This window comes from Cervus canadensis, chromosome 5, assembly GCF_019320065.1.
Source record: "Cervus canadensis isolate Bull #8, Minnesota chromosome 5, ASM1932006v1, whole genome shotgun sequence".
Taxonomy (NCBI): domain Eukaryota; kingdom Metazoa; phylum Chordata; class Mammalia; order Artiodactyla; family Cervidae; genus Cervus; species Cervus canadensis.
This window is the reverse complement of record NC_057390.1, coordinates 98,901,497-98,922,449: the sequence shown is the minus strand read 5'-3', so window position 1 is coordinate 98,922,449 and position 20,953 is coordinate 98,901,497. Positions and strand designations below refer to the sequence as shown.

The window sequence follows — 20,953 nt, the reverse complement described above, 5'->3', positions numbered from 1 at the left end:
GCACATGTTCACACACTGCAATGTGTGCACGTGCTCAGCAACATGTGTGTGCATGCATGCGCGTCCTCACACGTGTGCACATGGTCATCCACATGCATGTGCACACACTTGTCCTCACACATGAGTGCACATGTACACTCGCAGGCATCCACCCAGCACACACACCTGAGGACAAGCACATGCTCACACGCACACACAAACGTGCACACACAGGAGCACCCACGCAGCCCGTGCTCATGTTCTTGTGCATGTGGTGACACCCTCACACACGGACGGAGCCCTAACACGTGCACACAGGCGTGGGGTACAGCCGGCTCCTCTCTCAGCCACCAGGCCTCACCCAAACCCGTCTGCAAGGCCCTGGGCCCCAGGCAAGGAGCTGGCAGGGTCGCGGCTAGAGGGAACCTGCAGCTGTGTGATGCCCTGTGGGGAGGCAAGGAGATGCCTCCAGGAGGACGGGGCACCTGCCCAGAGGGTCCCTGCGTGGGCAGAGCCAGGATGGCTCCCTGCACGGGGCGGCCAGACCCCCTGTCCCGGGACCTCCCGCTCTTGGCCCACCCCGGGCTCTTGACTCAGCCCATGTGTCACCGGATAAACATTTATTGGATATTTCCTGCCCAGCCCCAGTCCTGAGTGCCTGTCTCCACCATCAGCGCGGGGGCTGAGGGAGGGGGTGAGTGTGCAGGCCGGGTGTGTGGGAAAGTGTGGCGACGCGAACGTGCACCTGTGCGGGGAGCCGGCCCCTCGGCCCTGGAGGGAGCGCTGCCCTGTGCTGGCCCCCTTCCCGTCCGCGGGGCGGGGGGGCTGGGTTGGAGGCTGGCCCTGGCTGCCCCCTAGGCCGTGGGGTCTGGCCCTGTGGTCCTCCCAGCGTCTGGCTCCGCTGCTCCGGGGTCTGCGCCTTTCCGCAGTGCCCAGGCCTTGCCTCTGGGTCTATGCCCGAGTCGACCCCTGGAGCACTGCCTGCTGTCTCGGTTTATGGGACCCCCCCCTCGCTCACCCTGCTGGCCTCAGCCCCCGCCTCAGGCGTCTCTGCAGAGCCCTCACAGGGCTGCCCCTCCTGAGGGCGGGTTCCCAGGGGCCCACGGGCCCGACTCGCAGTGAGCGCTCTGCAGACACGTGGAGGGTGAATGAATGAATGAACGCATGAGCCTCTGCTTGGCTGGGACGAGCAAGAGGAAGCATGAAGGCTGCTAGGGGCCCAGGAGGAGCCCCACCCAGCCCTCCTCCTTCTCACCACCCTGTCCCGGGGTCCCATCCTGCAGGTGCCAAGACCGAGGCTCGGAGAACTAGAGGTAGTCATCCCTCGTTGCTGAGGTCCAAACCTTCGACTCCTGGGGTGGGGGCAGCATCCCTGTTGGCTGGTTCCAGAAGGGACTGCGGGCAGAGGGGCAGGGGCCGGGTGACAGGGAAGTGAGTCAGGCCCCCGCGTCCAGGCTGACCCTCGCTGGCTGTGTGCCCTTCAGCGTGTTGCTGGCCCTCAGTGTCCCCTCCCGTAACCACCTGAGGGGCAGCCCCCAGACTGGGAGCAGGGTGAGGAGCCCTGGCTCCCCGGCCACACTTGCTCGTGACCCCGTGACCCGAGGCGTGCAGGCTGGGCCCGGGTGAGCAGCTGGCCTGCCCGCCTGCCCGTGGGAAGCAGAGGGTGAGGGGGAAGGAAGGCTGGCTCCAGCCAGCCTGGGGGAGGGTGGCTGCAGGGACGCCCCGGGGCTGCTCATTGTGACCAGGGCTGCAGGGGAAGGAGGGAGGAAGCTGGGGGGGCTGCAGACCCCAAGCAGGGGGGCAGAGGGATGGGCGGGAACTGCCAGGCCGAGGTTGGGCTCCCCGGCCACCCAGGCCGCCCCTGGAGACCAGCACCGCCTGGCCGCTTCCCTGGGGACGGGGCGGTTGCTGAGTGCTTGCTGCGTGCCTGGAGGGAGGCAGACACCGCGGTCAGCTAGAAAGGGACACACCCGCCGCGCTCCAGGAGACGCCCTGCTGGGAACCCTGCAAACCTGGGAGGCGGGGCGCCCTGGGATGCGGGGGTCCAGAAGGCTCCAGGTGGCCCTGCAGGGGGGTGGGGGCATCTGCGATGCTATTAGTGTCTGGGACAGCCGTCACAGAGGACCACAAGCCGGGAAGCTTAGAGCAACAGAAGGGAACTGCCTCCCAGCTCTGGAGGCCAGTCTGCCTGCAGGCCGCCATCCTTCGGAGGCTCTGAGGGACAGTCTGCTCCCTGCCCTTCCCAGCCCCTGGCGGCTGGCCGGCAACCCTCGTGGCTCCCGGGCTGACAGCCGCATCGCTGTTATCCCAGCCTGCCTTCACACGGCCTTCTGCTCTGCATGTCTGTGGGGCTGTGGACACCTGTCATTGCATGTGGGGCCACCCTAACTTGGGAGGGTGTCATCTCCAGATCCTGCCTGAATTACATCTGCACCGACCCTGAGTCCAGAGAAATCCTCCTTCGGAAGGTCCACGTGGACCTACCCTTGGGGGGCCGCGATCCGTGGACCCTCGGCCCAGCTCCGGACATCCGGGGGACCCTGCCCAGGTGCTGTCTTCAGTCTCTGCACCCTTGAGTCAGAGTTAGCTGGTGGGGGGCGGGAACGACCCTTGCAGAGGGAACAAAGGCCAGGAGGCTGGACTAGGGCACTAGGGCCCAGGCCCAGGCGGGGGGTCTCCCTGCTCTCTGTGGATGGCCAGCTGCCTTGGCTTCCTGGCAGTGAACCCGGCCCCCCTGCCCGCAGGTGGCTGCTATCCTGGCCCTGGAGGTGGAGGCTGTGGGCCCCGTAGCTGGGAGCTGAGCAGCGGACAGCCTGGGCCATGGGCAGGCTGGGCCGGGGAGCAGAAAGGAGACACCTGCTGTGGGCCCGAGGGCCTGGGAAGCCTGCGACAGGTATGTCCCCAGCCACCAGGGCCGGGCCTGGGCTGGGCTAAGGTTTCCTGAGCCGGTGCCGAGGCTGGGCTGGGGCATCCCCAGCCCGGGGCCCGGCTCCCAGGGCGCCGCAGAAATGTCCCTTTGTTGGCCGAACAAAGCAGCTTTGAGCCGGGGCCTTATCTCAGGTGCAGTGAGATGGGACTCCGTCGAGCCAGGCGGGAGCCAGCCGGCCAGCCTGGACAGGGCCCCCCCCACCCCCGCCAAGGAGGGGCAGGGCAGGGTGGTCAGAAGAGGCTGAGGGGTAGGGGGTGGGCTGCCTCCTGCTCTTCGGGGCCCGTGTGGGCTCACAAGGGACGGAGCAGGCCCATCAGATAAGGCCCAAGTAGAGAGGTGGGCACAGCAGGCAGACACACCCAGGTGTCACGGGTGGGCACAGACACACCCAGCGTCACGGGCAGACACACAAGTGGGCACAGGCTGGCCTGGGATGAGGGTGGGGCGCCCCCTCCATGGCAGGGGCCCAGTGGTCTGGGGCTGCCCCCTGGCCCATGCCTGGGTCCCTCTGAAGACAAAGCCCCCGACTCTGGGCACCTCAAGGGCAGGGCCAGGAAGTGTGTCCTTCAGGGGTCCCTGCACCTGGCCGAACCAGCGCCCCCCAGGGTCCCAGGGAGCTCAGAGTCCCACCCAGGCGGTGAGGGCAGGGCGGGACGCCAGCCAGAGTGTGGCAGGGACGGGTCAGGTCAGGACAGCTCGGTGGGCCTCAGGCGTGTGGCCAGCTGGGGCCCCGCTGTTGCCCTGGCCTCCGTTTCCCCACCTGTGCAAGGACCCCTGGGGCTCCAGGGAGACTCAGCCGCCCTGGGCACCCACCTCAGGCCGCCTTGATGGGTGGGGCCCCCAGGAGAGACGGCGGTGGAGGACAGAGATGGGAAACGGGTGGGGTCGGTCAGCGGCACAGCCCGCTGCCCACCTACCCCCCACCCCCGACAGGCGTCTCGGCGACCTGGCGCCCACGCGGCCTGCAGGGCGCTGGACGCAGACGTGGGCATTCGGCCCCCTCTCTTCTCGCCCCTGTGTGTACTGAACAAACGGAATGTGTGAACGAGTGGATGAGAGTCAGAAAATAGGAGGAAACAGGCAGGCCCAGCAGCCCAGGAACGCCGGGTGTCTCCAGCAGGAAGTTCTCTCATCAGGCCCAGAAGATGCAAGGCTTTTCGGGAAGACCGAGGGGTGAGGGCGCTGGGGCTGGGTGCCCGCCCTCCCCTCCAAGGGCTGCAGGATGGCGGGGGGTGGGGGGGAGAGGGATCCCGGCAGGAAGACTTCCTTTCTGACGGCAGGTTGGAGGTGGAAGTGGGGGTGGGTGGGGGCGTGGAGGTGCGCAAGACTGAGGGGACGGGGGTAACGGGGTAGGGGATTGGCGGGGGCTGGGGGGTAGGGGGTAATTTTCTGGCTCAGTGAAGGCGGGTCTGGGCAGACACCCTGCCCACACCCTCCCTGACCCCTTGGGAGCTGCCTGGCCACCAAAAATTGTCGTGGTGGCTGAGAAGGACTGGGAACGGGCAAGACCACCAGCAGGCCCTGTCTAAACAGGCTTATCTCCGTGGGCTCTGTGGGGAGCAGGGGCCGCCCCCTCCCAGCTATAATTAGGCCCGCGTTGGAGCTGGGCCCTGGGAGGACCAGGGCTTTGCCGTACAGAGCCCCCCTGCAGCCCCCGGCCCAAGCCCCTGGAGCTTGGCCAGGCCGAGTGAAGTCCAGCCCCATCCCCTCCTTCCCCGCTCCCCCCACCACCACCCCGGGTCCTTCCCCTCCCACGTCCCTCCCCAGCCCAGGGTCAGAAGGCAGTCACTGAAGTGGACGGTCCCCTTCCCGCCTGCGAGCTGGGTCTCTCTGTTTCCTTTCCTCCCACTCCCCTTGACTTTCCCACAAACATCTCTGCGCATAAAAATAACTTCGTTGGGAAAGACAGTCCCTGGCCGCCTCCTTCTGAGCCCCCATGCTGAGGGGGTCTCTCGCACACAAGCCCGGCCCAGGACGGGGCTGCGGGGGGGGCCCTCTGAACACTGGGCCATCCGCAGCTGTTTTTAGAGAATTTCACCAACAGAAACACCCAGACTGGGTTTGTTTATGAGTAAGCGGTGTTCAGGGGTGTAAACGTGGGGCTGACACCGGGAGTCTCTGGGCCGGGGGTGGGGGCAGCCTGTGACATTGTATACCTGGACGCTGTCGGTTTTTTACCAGGGAACATGACTTCTGTCGTTAAGACCATTTGCCAAGTCATTTAAAATCTTTATTTTATTGGTTGGGAAAACGGTCTTTGTACAAAACCTAGCCACTCCCCACACCCCCCACCCCCCACCCCGGGAAATAACGGTTCCCACAGGGCGGGGCCTTTGCAGCTGGGGGAGCGCGGGCTCAGCCCCCCGGGGGCGGTGGGCTTGGGGGTGCTTGTGGTTTTTCGGAGAACATCCTCACCACATCACTAAGGACAGAGCCTGCCGGCCTGGGGGTGGGGCTGCCCAAGGGCCGGGAGCCTGACGCAGCGCCCTGTGGCCCCCCGGGCTGCCCCCTGAGGCTCAGTGGCCCTGGGTCAGCGGGGGGCCCAGCGGAAGCCTGGCGTCCAGCTTGGCACCGGGGTCTGCGGTACTAACCACACACCTACACGGTCACTCGGAGGGAAGAAGAACCCCCCCGCAGTCACCGGGTCCCCTCTGCCCACGCCGCATCACGACCTTGCGACTCCCTCAGCCCCTCGCGGAGGCCATCGGTTCCTACGCGGGTTCCCCTTGGGGTCTGGGACCATTTCTCTAGGTGCGTGCTGACGGGGCCCAGCTGTCTCTGAAGGCCGGGGACAGTTTTATGGGTCTTGGAGCCTCACGGCCCCATCGCCAGTGCCGCCAGAGTCCCCGGCTTCCCACAGTCTCGTGGCCCCGGGATCAGTGGGCCTCCGCTGGGGTGGGCTCACCCGGCTTCTCTGCTTTAGTCTCGCCCTTCTGCATGTCCGTCTCCCGCAAACATCCGTGAAGTGCCTCTGGGAGCAGGGGGTCGCCGCATGGACTTTTCCCTGGTCGCGGTGGGCAGGGGCTACTCTTTGCTGCGCTGCGGGGCTTCTCACTGCGGGGGCTTCTCACTGCGGGGGCTTCTCTCGTTGTGAGCACGGGCTCCAGGCACGTGGGTCTCCGTAGTCGTGACACGTGCGCTCAGTACTTGTGGCTCCCGGGCTCCAGAGCACAGACTCAGTACTTGTAGCACACAGGCCTGGCTGCTCTGGAGCCTGTGGGATCTTCCTGGATCAGGGGTCGAACCCGCGTCTCCTGCATTGGCAGGCAGGATTCTTTACCACTGAGCCGCCAGGGAAGCCAGAGGTGCGAGATTTTGTGCAAGATACTGAGGTGTAGCAGCCTAATCTTGACATCCTCCTGCAAAGCATGTTTGTTACCCAGGTTTTTCTGAAAGGGTGAAGGCGGAAACACCCCAAATAAAGAGCGAGATGTGGGGACCAATGCCGAGGGATCCTCAGTGTCCACATTGCTCAACTATATGCAAATGGATTTTAAAATCTGGGATGAAAAGGGCAATTTTAACCAAAACTTGCACTAGAAAATATCGAAAATGTAAACATACCAGTGATCAGAGAAGAAAAGCAATCGTATGACCCACCCACTTCCCACCAAAGCACAGGTCGCCAGCGGGATTCTGCCAAAGTGTCAGGAAGGAGATTGCTCTAGTGTGGTTTCAACTGCTTCAGCCCATAAAGGAAGGGGAAAAAAAGAAGGAAAAGAAAAGCTTCCAATTTTATTTTATGGGAACAGTATAATATGAATATCAAATGCAACTGTAAAATTGCACTTCAGTTCAGTTCAGTTCAGTCGCTCAGTCGTGTCCGACTCTTTGCAACACCATGAATCGCAGCACGCAAGGCCTCCCTGTGCATCACCAACCCCAGAGCTTACTCAAACTCACGCCCATCGAATCGGTGATGCCATCCAACCATCTCATCCTCTGTCGTCCCCTTCTCCTCCTGCCCCCAATCCCTCCCAGCTAAATACATTAAAACTGTAGACAAATTTCACTTTTGAAAATCAGTGCAAAATTCCTAGGCAAGCATCAACTGGCAGAACCTAGCAGTCCTAAAAAGATGAAGCCCCCTTCTCCACCCCTAACTGGACCCTGGGAGCCAGGATTCCGGCCCGCACCTCTGCCCCCTCGTCTTCACCCTCCACGGACTTGCCCTCTGAGGCTGCAGGTGAGGCTGGGCAGGGACGGGGGTGGGAGGCGTCTCCACCTCGCTGCCTCCCCTTTTGCCCGGCCTCATCCCTCAGCTGAGCATCTCTCTCCACGTCCCTGTGCTCACCCGTCCCAGCCCTAAGGACTGGAGCGCACATGGCCCTCGGGCTGTGGGACCCCTTGCTATTTCCCCAATCCCTGCCCCCACCTCTATAAATAGTCCTTTTACAAAGTCTCTTCAAATCACCTCATCTGAGCACACCATCTGTGTACTTTTTGCGCTCTGAATTATATGATTACACCTCACCTTTTAATAGCTTGAAAGAAAAGATATTCATCTCCACTGAAATCCAAAAAGGCATTTGATGAAATGCAACAATATTCTGGATTTTAAAAAATCATAATAAAATAAGCTTCCCTGGTGGCTCAGATGGTAAAGAATCCACCTGCAATGCAGGAGACCCAGGTTTGATCCCTGGGTCAGGAAGATCCCCTGGAGAAGGGAATGGCAGCCCACTCTGGTGTTCTTGCCTGGAGAATTCCATGGACAGAGGAGCCTGGTGGGTTACAGCCCATGGGGTCGCAGAGGGTTGGATGCAACTAAGCAACTAACACTTTCACTTTCAATAAAATAGGACTGGGTAAATATTTTCTTAACTTGATAAAATATCTGTCTTCACCCCAAAACAATACCTTGCTTAATGTGAAAACTTTAAAAACACATGTATAAAAAGTCAAAATTGGACAAAGGGATCCACCATTATTTAACATTGTTCTAGAGGTACTGGCTAGTGAAATTAAACAAGAGAAAGAAATAAAGTTATGACTATAGGAAAAAGAGATAAATGGATCACCACTTGCAGACAACTTTATTGAGTATCTGAAAAACTGAACTCTTCCAAACAGTTAAAGAATTCGTTATGGAGTCTGGGAGCAAAATAAATACAGGAATCTCAATATCCTTCATGCACAAATATTAACCCATTGGGTGATATATGAAAGACTATCAGTTCAATTCAGTCACTCAGGCGTGTCCGACTCTGCGACCCCATGAATCGCAGCACACCAGGTCTCCCTGTCCATCACCAACTCTCAGAGCTCACTCAAACTCACGTCCATCGAGTCGGTGATGCCATCCAACCATCTCATCCTCTGTCGTCCCCTTCTCCTCCTGCCTTCAATCTTTCCCAGCATCAGGGTCTTTTCAAATGAGTCAACTCTTCGCATGAGGTGGCCAAAGTACTGGAGTTCCAGCTTCAACATCAGTCCTTCTAATGAACACCCAGGACTGATCTCCTTTAGGATGAACTGGTTGGATCTCCTTGCAGTCCAAGGGACTCTCAAGAGTCTTCTCCAACACCACAGTTCAAAAGCATCAATTCTTCGGTGCTCAGCTTTCTTTATAGTCCAATTCTCACATCCCTACATGACCACTGGGAAAACCATAGCCTTGGCGAGGTGGACCTTTGCTGGCAAAGCAATGTCTCTGCTTTTTAATATGCTGTCTAGGTTGGTCATAACTTTCCTTCCAAGGAGTAAGCGTCTTTTAATTTCATGGCTGCAAGCACCATCTGCAGTGATTCTGGAGCCCCCAAAAATAAAGTCAGAAAAAAAAAATAAATAAATAAAGTCAGCCACTGTTTCCACTGTTTTCCCATCTATTTGCCATGAAGTGATGGGACCAGATGCCATGATCTTAGTTTTCTGAATGTTGAGCTTTAAGCCAACTTTTTCACTCTCCTCTTTCACTTTCATCAAGAGGCTCTTTAGTTCTTCTTCACTTTCTGCCATAAGGGTGGTGTCATCTGCATATCTGAGGTTATTGATATTTCTCCCGGCAATCTTGATTCCAGCTTGCGCTTTATCCAGCCCAGCGTTTCTCATGATGTACTCTGCATGTATAGGATTGCTGTAAAATTATAAAATATTTGGAGATCAATATGATATTCCAAATTCACATTAAGAAAGATTTAAAATGCTACTGAAGGACATAAAGCAACATTTAAACATATGGAAAGACCTAACTTAAAATATAAAGATAATACCATAAAGAAATCAGTTCTTCTTAACAAATCCATAAATATATTGATGTTTCACTTTCTGAAAAGCTAAATAAGACACGTTTTTCAATTAAACAACCTTATTCTAAGCTTCATGTAGAAAACTAAACAAGCAAAAACAGCCAAGAAAATTCTGAAGAAGCAGCTTATTTCAATAAGAATTAGGTTTGGTTGCTATAACAGAAACCCATACTCAGAGGCTTATTCTGATGAGTGTATATTTCTCTCTACTATGAAAGGAGCCGCTAGTGAGGCAGGCAGCAGAGGGCTGCCTAGCTGTGGTGGCTCCATGGTTCAAGACACAGGATCCTTCCATCTCTCTACCTCACTCTTCTGTTGTGTGATTTCCTTTCCAAGTGTGTCTAGTGGTGCGAGATGGCTGCTGGATTCCGGTCATCACGTCATATTCCAGGCATCTGGGAAGAGGAAGGAAGGAGAAGATTTCCTTTCCAGAGAAATTCCTTGGAAGCACCAAACCTCACTTCTACTTCCCCCTCTAGAACCCCCGTCGGCCCCGTGTCTAGAACCGAGTCCTGTAGCCACAGTTCTCTGCGTTGCAGCTGGGAGATGCAGGTTCTCAGCGCTTTGCTGCCTCAAATAAAACCAGGTCACAAAGCAGGAAAGGTGAAGGTTACGGCTCCTGCATTCTCTGCCGGTGTAAGACGAGGAAACTAGCCCCCACAAGCATCAAAACCGCTAAAAGCGAGAAGAGTTAAAACAGTGGGATGCTAGTGCAAGAATAAACAGGTAGATTAAAAGGACACAATAGAACCTCAAACGGTTCCAAACATGTAAGAGAATCCAGCATGTGACAAACACAGAATTTCAAATCAGTGAGAAAAGATAGCTCATTCAAGACCCACCCATACCTGGGAAGCCATCTGGAAAGAATAAAGAGAGTAAGGTTGGAGGTATATCTCACACCTCATACTAAAATAAATTCCAAATGGGTCAGAGATTTCAAAGGTGAAAACTGAAATCACAAAGTCTTAAAGAGAAATAGTAGAAATTTCTTTATAAACTTGAGATGAGAACTTTCTAAGCAGGATACAAAATACAAAAACACCCAAATACACACAAAGAAGTATTTTGATCATTTCAAACACATGAAATAAAATTTCTGCGTAGCAAAAGCCACACAAAGCAACTTGGGGAAAATATTTGCAAATTGTATCAAACAAAGAGCTCGTTTCTAGCATATGTAAAGAACTCCAGCAAATCAATAACAGGGTCACAATACAGTAGGGGAAAAAAATGAAAAAGCAAAGGGTATGAACAGGAGTCTCAATACCCTTCCTTTTTCATGAAAGGAAAAAGCAAATGGCTCCTGAAGAGATGAAAGACACTCAGCCTCACTCCTGGTGAGAGAAATGCAGATGACGGCTGCACTGATGGTGTATACACCTATCGGACTGGCAGAGACTCCGATTACACACTGTTGGCATTGCTGAGAGAATACAGGGACTCACACATATTACTGTAAATTATTAGAAATGGTTACAGACTCACCTGGCAGGTGTTTGGCAAAATGCCTCAGAATTACAAACTCACATCCTGCGACGCAGTGGTCCCACCTCTAGGAAGGCATCCTGCCCATAGTCGCCTGGGTACCAGGTCACGGCAGCACGGCTCTGAGGCAGCCAGAAAACACCTTCAATGCCCACTGCTGCTGCTGCTGCTGCCAAGTCACTTCAGTCGTGTCCGACTCTGTGCGACCCCATAGCCGGCAGCCCACCAGGCTCCCCCGTCCCTGGGATTCTCCAGGCAAGAACACTGGAGTGGGTTGCCATTTCCTTCTCCATCAATGCCCATTAGTGGGATGTATTATATAGGCCACATGGGAAGGCAAAGAGTAGGCAAGAAGGCCTTCCAGTTTTAACACAGGGCCGTGTCTGCAGGCCGCATGAGATAGAAAGGAGCCCAGCGGGCTGTGGGATGGGTTTCTGATTGTGTCGGGGAACAGGGGGGCTGGCGGAGACGTGTGCACTAGGCGTGCCTGCGGAGCTGGTCTGGGAAGGACCCACAGGACCCGGCACCCACCGGCTCTCAGGACAGGCCGCGTGAGAGCCGGGGCGTGTGCGGAAAGCCTTCCTTGGCACACTCTTCGGGTCCTTGCTGGTTTCAGGACCGGGCGAATGCGAGTGAAGGAGTGGCTGGGGTGCTGCCAGAGGATCTGGGTCGGGACTCTGCGGGTGTGGGGCGAGGTGTGGGAGGCTGGAGAGGTCACTTATTCATTCATCAAACAGGCTGCTGTGTGCAGAACTCAGTCCTGACCAGGCAGGCTCTTCCCTCTGGACTCAGACCTCCACAGCGGTGACGCAGCGCCATTGCGGCGGGGAGCGGGGAGCGGGGGCACCGACAATCCCTCGGGGCCAGAGTCACGCTGTGGACAGTCAGGCCCTGAGGAGGGGCACCTACCAGGCTGGGATTCCAAACAGAGGAAAGAGAATGCGTAAGGCCCAGGCGGGAGGCCCAGTGAGCTGCCCTCTCCACCCAAGAAAGTCTCTGTGGAGGGGCTGGAGGCTCGGCCCACAGAAGGGGGAGGGCCGGGGTGGGGGACCCCCTCCCTGCGGGCTGCTGAGGGGGCAGCTCCCAGGACTGCTTTCTGGGGAGGCCCGGTCCAGGTTCATCAGCATCTCATTTGCATGGCCATTCATCCTCTGGGGCATTTCCAGCCACCCCAGAAGCCCCTTCCTGCCCTGGAGAAAGGGACCAGGCCTGGGTCCCCCCCCAGGGCCCCCCACACTGCCCCTCTCCAGAGGGCAGGACAATGGGGTGGAGAGGAGGTGGAGGCGGGGTCTGGCTGGGCAGCCAGGCTGGCGGGAACCATTGTGTGTGGGGCCCTGAGTGTTTGCATAGCAAGTGCCTTGGCTGCTGAATGGGGCACAGGCATCCCAGGAATGCTGCTTGAGCGCCGAGAGCCCACAGTCTCCAGCTCTTGGCCAGCCAGCCACATCCTCGCCCAGCTTCTGAGTCCTTCTGTCACTCACACGTGGCAGGCACAGGGTGGACAAGGATGAGACTGGCCAGGTATGGGCACCAGGTGGGAGTGACCACGGGCTTACCAAGCACAGTGGTTCAGGTTGTGCACTGCACATCACCAGGGAACCCCATTCACCTGGGCGGCCACAACCGCCAGCAACCCTGCAGTCTCCCTGTTAACCTCAGTGATCTCAGCAGTAAAAGGGGACAGGACATCCCTGCCCTGAGAGGGCATCTGCTCTCAGCCCAAGGTGGGAAGGAGAGATGTGGCAGAAGCGGGGGCGGGCGGAAGAAAGGAAATCTGCTAAGTCTGTGAGACGGGCGAGGCCCCTGTCCGACAGGCTGTGGGCCACGCAGGAGCGTGAGGGGCTGCTGTGAGCCGTGTGGGGTCATGGATGCCTTGGTGGGGTCCCCCCTGCAGATCTGGAGTGACAGCCGGAAGTTCGGAAGCGGCCCCTGCCCACTGTCTGTGAAGTAGGGGAGGTGGTTAGGGATGGGGCCTGCCTCCCAGGGAGCGGGAGGTGAGTGGGTTGCTACATCAGCGAGGACACCGGAGTCAGCACCCCAGAACGTGCGGCCAGTCTGATTGGCACTGTTCCCAGAGACAGGTCCGGGGGTGTGCTTTCTGGGGGGTGTACCTGGGGGAGAGAGCAGAGGGCAGAGGTTAAGAGGTGGGAACAGGCCTGGGGTGTGGCCAGGCGCAGGGAGGGCTGTCCGTGACATTGGGGATTGGGGAGGTTGGCACGGAGCAGGTGGGTCACTGGGGATGGGGGCAAATGAGGCCAAGGGGCAGCCAGGAGGTGTAGGGTGCGGTGGTCTGTCCCCTGTCTGCCCCGGCCCAGGGACGTGCCATCCTGGGAGCAGGTGGTCAGTGGAAGCCATGGACAGCCTAGGGGTGGCAGGGCCCTGACCAGCCCTGAGCTGGCATCCACAGCCCGGCAAGGGGACACTGACAGACAGAAGGCCAGCTGGGGCCAGGCTCCCTGGGAGGCCCGAGCTTGCAGGTGGGTGGCCCCCTCCGTCCCCTGCTGCCCCCTGGAGCCCCTGGGAACTAGACAGCGTGGGTCAGACACTCTCACCTGCTCCGAGGGGACTCGACCCTACTCTGCTCCATGTCAGCTGTGTGGTTTATGGCCAGTGGCTCCCTGTTCCTAGCCTCAGCAGCCCATCCGTCAAATGGGGATGGCCACTGACGTCACCAGCCAGGGCTGAGTGAGAATTCCGACTGGCTCCACGGAGCTGGCCGAGGGGATTCTTGTCGGCATTGGGACAGGCCAGGAGAGCTCCCTGGTGGAGGCAGCACTGGGAGTGGGAACGTGACCAGAGGCAGGTGGGCTGAGGTCCCCAGTGCTGGGAGGGCCAAATTCCCAATGTGAAGATGAAGAACAGGCTCTGGGAGTGGCAGGGGCTTGCCAGGGACACAGAGGTGGGTGGAGAGGGAGCGCTGGGCAGGGTGGGCTCAGGAGCCTCTAGGGGAGGACAGCAGACAGAGAAGAGGGGCACCACGAAGCCAGGAATGGAGACGGGGGCCCCGACCGCCAGGCCAGGTCTGGGCATTCTCAGGACATCTCGTGGTGTGGGTCAAACCTGGGGGTCGGGGCCGGAAGGCTGGGCTGACGGCTGGAAACAAGGATCTTGTCCACCTGCAAACCAGAGAAGCGGCATCGGAAGAGCCTCAAGGCGTTGCGAGGAGCTGAGCTGGCTCCCAGCCTCAGGTCTTCCGGGGTCTCCAGTGAGGGACGGGGGCGCCCGGCTTCAGGGCAGAGAGAGGGCATCTCACCCCCCCCACCCTGGGAAGTGGTGCTGGGGGCTTGTCCCCGCATCTCAGGGTCCAAGTGCCAGACGGGCCTGCCAGCCAGCGGGTCCAGCTCAGCTCTGGTCCCTGGCGCAGGGCCCTGGCTCTGGCTGAAGGGGAGGCCTGGCTTGGGGTGAGGGGGGAAGGGCTGGGAAGGACAGGGCCTTCCTCACCTGGGGGCACAGTGCCAGCCCTTACCCCTGGGACTGGCGTCATGCCAGTAGGAGTCAGCTACCTGGAGGGAGCACCCCTACCTGTCCACACTTCAGGCTTCTGCAGTGGAGCTGAAACTCACATAACATAACAGAAGTGTGTGTCTTAGTCACTCAGTCCTGTCCCCCTCCTTGTGACCCCATTGACTATAGCCCACCAGCTCCTCTGTCCATGGGATTCTCCAGGCAAGAATACCGGAGTGGGTAGCCATTCGCTTCTCCAGGGCATCTTCCTGACCCAAGGATAGAACCTGGGTCTTCCGCATTGCAGGCAGATTCTTTACCGTCTGAGCCACAGGGAGGTTCCCAACATACAAGGAGCCACTTTAAACTGAACCATTCAGTGGCATTTCACGCATTCTCTGCGGTGAGCAAGCGACACCAGGATCTAGTCCCAGAACCTCCTTGTCGCCCCTGGAGGAGACCCCGCCCCATGGGCATCACTCGTACCCTGCGCCCGCCCCGTCCGGGCCGAGTCGGCCTACCTGCAGGATTTACTGCCTGCAGGCTCTTTGTATCAACAGGAGCCTGTGGCACCTGCCTTCCTGTCTCCCCTTCTTCACTGAGCACAGGGCCCTGAGCACGTGTCAGGACTCCAGTCCCTTCCTTCCCTCTTTCCTTCGTTCATTCGTGCCAAGGGCAGCACTCAGCCTGTCCCCGCGAGGTCCCCAGGAGGCCACGTGGCAGCCACCCCTGTCACCTTGAAGCCTGTGAAGAAGACAGCGCTGCCCCGATTTCCCGGTGAGAAGATGAGGCCTGGGGGAGGTTAGGCGGGCTGGCATCCCTCCCAAAGACCAGGCCCTGGGCTGTGCTTTTAGGGAGGGGCACGAAGTCGGGGTGGGGGGGCTCGGCAGGAGGGCTGAGGGCAAAGGCCAGGAGGGGTTGGGTGGAGGGTCTGAAGTCAGACCGGGGCTTCCCCACTCAGCCCTGGGCTGGCTCCCCATCTGGGGCGTGGAGGGGAGGAAGGAGCAGCAGGCACCCACGGGAAGCCAGCCTGGGCCCGGCCCGGCCCCGGCTCCTGGCAGAGAAGAGCAGCGCTCCCACTCAGCCTGGAAGTGATCGGCATCTCGTGTGAGCCTTGAGATGCTTGACGGTGAGAAGGCTGCCGTGCGGGGCAGCGGGGCGCCGCTCACTGTCCGCGCGTGGCCTCTTCCAGCCCGCTCACCTCCCTGTTGGGCTCCTGGGTCACCTCTGAAATTAGGTCTTAAGCAGAAAGAGTAGGGAGTGCTCTGGGGTAATGTGCGTGGCCCAGTGCCAGCCCGATGGCAGCAGATGGTGGGAGGCTTCCCCCTACCTCTCTGTGTGGCCCCTGGGGTCCTGGGGAGCCTGGTGAAGGCTCAGGCCCTCTCCCCAGGAAAACCGAAAGCTCAAAATCCTGCATCAGACTCCAGGGTGTTCTGGGAACCGCTGCCGGGGTCATCAGATCCCATCCTGCCTTGCCTCTCTCCCCCCACATGACTCAGGTTCCCCACTTTTGCACGGCCTTCCTCACCGGATGGTCAGATAACCCATTAGAGAAAGAAACAGTGGTGTCCACTGGGATGAACGCGGGCTACTGCCGTCCATGGGCTCCCTGGCCAGAGTCCCAACCTAACCCTGGTTGCCCCAGGCCCTGCCGCGGAGACTACTACGGCCGCAGAAACCTGGACAGCAGGTTAGGAGGAGAGCGGCCGCAGGTGGGCGCAGGGGGCTGCTCTCTCGGGCCTGCTGCCTGGCATGTGGGCCAGAGGTTCCTCTGCTCCCTGGGGCCCACTAGCCCTCAAGGGTCAGGTCCTTGTTTTCCCCGCCCTCCTTTAAGGAGGCCTGCGTCTCACCCCAGGGTCAGCGTGTGGCCTGGGTGGGATGGCACCCTTCCCCGGTCGGACACCTGACCACTCACCCACCTCCTCCATTCGTTTGCACACTCTGTGCCCTGGGTCAGAGTGTCTGGACCAACACCCGGGTCTGGAGCTCACGCTCTCCCAGACATCTGAGGGGCCCAGGCCCTTCCCCACACCCCGATCCCAGGCCCTTCGCGGGGCAGGGACACCGACCGCAGTCCACGTTCTCTTTAAGACCCCAGCAGGCTCCAGGAGCGGGGGTAGGGGCGGCTGGTAGAGGGTTCGACGGTGTCGACCCCCAGCCAGTCTCCCTGGGAGAGGACCCCTCACTCCACGCATCCTCGTGGCCTAGGTGTCAGAGACCGCCCCCACCTCCAGTGTTCAGGGCCAGGTCCCAGCTGTGAGAACAGGCCTCACCCCAGCCGACAGCATGGGCGCCCTTCCTCCGGACTCCCCTCCAGAGAGCCTCCCACCCCTGCAGCTGCTGAGCTGGAGACAGAGCCTGGAGTCCCAGCCCCTGGGGGCCCCGGGGTGGGGGGGGTCTCCAAGTCCGGGGTTTTGTGAGAAGGTCCCCGCCGCCCCCTGCACGACCCACAAAGCAGAGCAGAACATGGCAGGAGCCCAAACCACTGTTTCCTACCACCTGGAACCAGGGCGGATGCCGGGGCACCCGAAACGCCGGGCGCTCAAGGCTTCGTCCCCGCAGCCCGGAGACGCCGTCTGCCGCCGCCTCCTCCTCCCATCGCATAGGAACGTTCCCACGTTGTTGGAACTTTCCACAGGCCTGACTTCTAACAACTGCACATCATTCAATTAGACAGACGTGGAGGGTTTCTCAGCCGACCTCCACGCACATCTGGGTGGCTTCCGGGTTCTCCCGCTTATAAATAACACAGCCAGCGGAGTCTCCGGGCGGCCGGTTTTCTGGGTTTCACATTATTCTTCAGGTTAAATTCCCAGAAGCAGAATCACTGGGTCAAAAATATGAACACTTTATTCCTGTTGCTACACACAGACGTCAGAATAAATCTGGGACTCTGTCTGGCAAGGAGACGGGACCCCGTGCTGAGCTGACCCCTGGGGCCAGGCTGCCCAGGAACCGGCCACTCCCCAGCATGTCCCCAGGGGCCGAGAGGGGGGCCTGGGCTTCATCTGGGGCGTCGGGCAGGCACCAACCTCGGCCCACGCTGTGGGCTCCCTGTAATTCCCACGAGGGACCCTGGTGGCCTCCAAGCTGACTCGGCAGCTGGAGACGGGGACGGGGGTGTAGACACCAAGAAGTCATCACTTCCTGCCCATTTCAAACATTCTGTGAAGCCCTATGACCCAGCCCTTTCCCTTCCCGCTGGGCCTCCAGCCCCCTGGATTTTCCTGTTTACTGCACCCCAGAGGCTGGCCTTGACCTGGCTCCTCTCCTCTGGGGCTGCTTCCCGAAAGGACCGTCCAATTCCATTTTCGGCCCAGGCCGGCAGGTCCGGGGCAGATGGACTGGCCCGAGGGTTGACACCCCACAGCTGGGACGGACGCCAGGCCGTGCTGTCCCCAGCCCGTGCAGCTGAGCAGGGCCCTGCTGTGGGCTTGGGGCCCCGGAGCTGGGGCGGGCTGTCTGGCTACCCATGGCCTCAGAGGCTATGACCCTGGGAAGCCAAAACCAAGCTCTGGGGTCACTCAGCGCTCAACTCGGTGCACACAGGGAGGGTTAGGGTAGCCCAGCCCAGTGTGACTCCAACCTAGGAGCTCAGAGGCTCAGCGCGGTGACCCCCCATCTTTCTACTCCAGGAAGAGCCCAGCCTGAGGGATAATGCTGGGGGGCAGTGGTCTTGCAGAGACCACTGTGCCGTGGGGAAGCGTTCCGTGCCAGAGCGCAGACACACCATGACGTGTCAGGCTTCCTTCGTGTGGGTCACATGCCAGCAGGCCTGTGGGCTGAGCCTCCCAAGGCGCACCCTGCAGCGCTGGGCAGGCAGGGGGCATTTTTCACCCTGTGTCAGCTTTCTAATCCTTGGCCCATCCCACGGGGTGAATAGCGTAGGAAGAAATAGTCCCGTTTTCCAGAGGAGAGAGGTGAGGCGACTCACTGGGGTCACAAAGCTGGTGAGAACAGCCAGGATGAGGCCTTGAAGCCAGGCCTTCTCTTCTCAGGCTGGGGAGGGGATGGACCCTGGAGTGCGGCCAGGCCAGGGTCCAAAAGAGCCCCTGTGGACAGCGGGTGGAAGATCCCAGTGCCAGGCACCCTCCCTGAGGACAGTGGGCTGAAGACCCCAGTGCCTAGCACCCTCCCTCTGGACAGCAGGCTGAAGACCCAGGTGCCAGACGAGGCTCCTGCCCCGGAGCCGGGCTCCCTCCCAGGCCAGGCCCAGAGGGGGCCCCACCTGCATGGTCTGGCATCAGCCGTGTTACCTCCTACTGTGACCTGCGTCTGCTCTGCTTTAGCATCATGCCTGACCTCTGGCCACCCCTTGCCCCTGTCCCCCGCATGTCTCACTGCACCTCTCTCTGGGGCGGGTTGTCGGCCCTGCTTTACAGACGGGAAGGTCGATGCAGGAGAGCTGGACCCGCCTGAGGAAGAACGAGGACCCGCGGAGCCTGGGGGCAGCCCAGCTCCGGGGCTCCCACCCGGACACCAGGCCCTCACAGTCTCAGGACGGCATGAGACTCGCCCAGTGAGGGCCAGGCCGGCCTGGCTGGTTTCTGGGGGGACACACCGAAGCCCAGCACCTGCCGCGGTGACGGGAACGTCTCCTAAGAGTCAGCACAAACTGGGGCCTCGCTGTGGGGCCTCCGGTGGCCTCCGATTCCCGCTGTGAGGCTCCCCTGAGCGCCTAGGTGCGGAAACACCTGCTCGCCCCGGGATGGAGGCAGCGGGCATGGCTCCGCGTGCGGGAAAACGCAGGGCTCAGGCGCTTCCTGAGTGGAGCCGGCATCCCCATCTCGCCCAGCCGTCCGGCCTGGGCGGAGGAAGGAAGTGGGCATAGGGGCGGCTGGAGGAAGGGTGCCCACCCCGGGCCCGGGAGGGAGGGGGCTCCGACGGGTGGTCGTGGTGCAGCCCCAGTCGGGCCGGGCGACCTGGGAAGGAAGTGGGTGGATTCAGGGTCTGCTGCGGACAGGCAGCGCGCCAGGAGGTCTGCGCCAAGCCCTGAGGTCACTGGCCACAGGGGCTTCTCAGGCTGGCTTGGCAAACACATGGAGACCGAGGCCTGGGGTGGAGCGGGGTGGGGGGGCAGGCCTCGGAGGGCTTCTGGCTGCTGTTTGGCAGCCAGGCTTCCCTGGCTCTGGCCGGGCACCGGGGCAGCTCAGGAAGCCCTGAGTGGTCATTCTCACGCCAGCCCAACAGGCAGGCACAGCTCGCCCAGCCACGGGGCTTCTAGGACACAGGCCTGGACTCTCATCTGGGCTCCGCTCTGCTACCTTTGCCTCTGAGACCTCAGTGACCCAGTGGTCCTGCAGTCAGGATAGCCTGGCCCAGCCTTCAGCAGGGCTGCTATCCGTAAAAGGGAAAGATGAATATTTAGTTGCTTTGTAAGTAGTAAAGCCCTGGAAGGATGAATGGTTTTATTCAGTACAGCTTCAGGTGTGGCTGAATCCAGGGACTCCAGCGAGGCCATCCGTTTAAGTTTTGTCTCTGTCTGATTCTGGGCCCCTCGGGCTCCACTCCCCACAGTGAGGCAAAGATGGCTCATGTCCCCATCATTCAGCAACTCCTGTGGAAGATGGACTCTGCACAAAGCCTGGACCCCTGCCACGGGCAACTCTGGCCACATGCTCATCAATGGACCCAGAAGTCCAAACACCCGGGTAGATGATTACGGGAGCCGCAGCTGGTTTCCAGCCCACAGCTGTCCACTCAGAGGGCTGACTGCGAGCCAGACCCAGAGCCCTGAGCATCCACTCAGCCCATTCAATCCCCTCACAAGTCCCAGAGGCGAGTCCATTCTGCAGATGAGGAGCCTGAGGCTCAGAGCAGGAAAGCCACCTGCTTAAGGCCACCCAGCTTGCTAGACTGTGGCCAAGAAATGTGGATCAGGGTGTCCTGACCCCAGAGTCTATGATGCAACCCCCAAGCCCTCCCTGGGGCGTTAGGAACGGTTCTGGAAGCCCTCGGCAGCACAGAAGTCCGTCGTCTGATTTCTGTGTTGTCACCCCCTATCACGGCCTGTCTGCTCGGGGCACCTTTTATTTGGGGTTGACACTTGAGGTGAAGCCTCTCAAACTGGGTACCTGTTGGGCCCAAGAAGAGCTGAAATCCATGGGACAAAACACAGCCTGTTTATTCTGAGCTGGGTCTTACTCAGGGGCAGGTGGTGGATGTTAGGAATGGTGTGGATCCAGCTCCAGACCTTTCCATAAAGCAAACATCACAGTAACGTCACAGCGAGCGAGTCACACAGATGTGTTGGTCCCAGGGTCTCTAAAAGTCATGTTTACACAATTATAGAGTCGATTGATTGTGCAATAGCGCTATACTACATTACCATGTGTGTGTGAGAGTGTTATTGCCCCCAGGAGGTACAGTGGTAAAGAATCTGCCTGTCAACACAGGAGGTGCAGGAGACATGGGTTTAATCCTTGGGTCGAGAAGATTCCCCTGGAGCAGGAAATGGCAACCCACTACCGTATTCTTCCCTGGAGAATTCTATGGACAGAGGAGCCTGGCAGGCTGTCCATGAGGTCACAAAGAGTTGGACACAACTGAGCGTTTTAAGTTAACCAGTTAATAATGTTATGCCTGAAAAAAAAAAAAGTACAGAACTTAATTTAAAAATACTTCATTGCTAAAAAATGCAAGAGCTGTAGTAGGAACACGAAAGATCACTGACCACAGTCACCATAGCAAGTGTAGTAACGATGAAAACGTTCTGAACACTGAGAGGATTACCAAAATGTGACAGACAGACAGGCATTGAGCAAATGCTGCTGCAAAAACGGCTCCGACTGACCTGCTTGACGCAGGGTCACCGCAAACCTGCGATTTGCAAAGATCGCAGTGCCCAAGAAGTGCAATAAAATGA

The 20,953-nt window shown here is 59.3% G+C and overlaps 2 long non-coding RNA genes across 2 annotated transcripts; one reads left to right on the top strand and one right to left on the bottom strand.

Annotated features, from left to right (window-relative positions):
• The first annotated feature begins 1,940 nt into the window (after window positions 1-1,940).
• On the top strand, window positions 1,941-5,078 carry LOC122442366. Its single transcript, XR_006269643.1, has 3 exons — window positions 1,941-2,527; window positions 2,724-2,872; window positions 3,842-5,078. It is a non-coding gene; the product is annotated as an uncharacterized LOC122442366 (long non-coding RNA).
• A 3,851-nt stretch (window positions 5,079-8,929) lies between these two features.
• LOC122442362 lies at window positions 8,930-16,945 on the bottom strand. Its single transcript, XR_006269639.1, has 3 exons — window positions 14,321-16,945; window positions 9,460-13,760; window positions 8,930-8,984 (listed from the first exon to the last, which is right to left on the bottom strand). It is a non-coding gene; the product is annotated as an uncharacterized LOC122442362 (long non-coding RNA).
• Between the last annotated feature and the right edge of the window lie 4,008 nt (window positions 16,946-20,953).